This window comes from Stegostoma tigrinum, chromosome 38, assembly GCF_030684315.1.
Source record: "Stegostoma tigrinum isolate sSteTig4 chromosome 38, sSteTig4.hap1, whole genome shotgun sequence".
Taxonomy (NCBI): Eukaryota; Metazoa; Chordata; class Chondrichthyes; order Orectolobiformes; family Stegostomatidae; genus Stegostoma; species Stegostoma tigrinum.
Genome location: NC_081391.1, coordinates 22,758,363 through 22,759,128, shown reverse-complemented (window position 1 = coordinate 22,759,128; position 766 = coordinate 22,758,363).

Genomic DNA, 766 nt, shown 5'->3' with positions numbered 1-766 from the left:
CCTCTAGTTTTGGACTCCCCCACCCTGGAGAAAAGACCTTGGCTGTTCACCTTATCTGGAGTCATACAACGCAGAAACAGACCCTTCGGTCCAACCAGTCCATGCAGACCATAATCCCAAACTAAACTAGTCCCACCTGCCTGCTCCTGGCCTGCATTCTTCTAAACCTTTCCTACTCATGTACTTATCAAAATGTCTTTTAAGCATTGTAACTGTACCCCCATCCACTGTTTCTTCAGGAAGTTCATTCCACACATGAACCACCTTCTAGGTAAAAACTTTGCCTCATGTATTGTTTTACATCTCTCTCCTCTCACCTTAAAATGTGCCCCCCTTGTCTTGAAATCTCACATTGTAGGAAAAAGACCACTACCATTAACCCTATCTATACTCCTCATGGTTTTATAAGCTTCCTTAAGGGTATCTCTCAACCTCTGACAGTCCAGTGAAAAATGTCCTAGCCTATCAATTCCCTTCATGATGTTATAAACTTCTACAAGATCACCCTTCGACCTCCTTAAGTTTCTTTTATTCGTTCATGGGATGAGGGCATCACTGGTCGGGCAGCATTTATTGCCCATCCCTAATTACTCAGGGAGCAGTTACAAGTCAGTCACATTGCTGTGGGTCTGGAGTCACATGTAGACCAGACCAGGTAAGGATGGCAGTTTCCTTCCCATAGGGACATTGGTGAACCAGATGGGTTTTTCCTGGCTATTGACAGTGGGTTCATGGTCATCATTAGATTCTTAATTCCAGATATTTA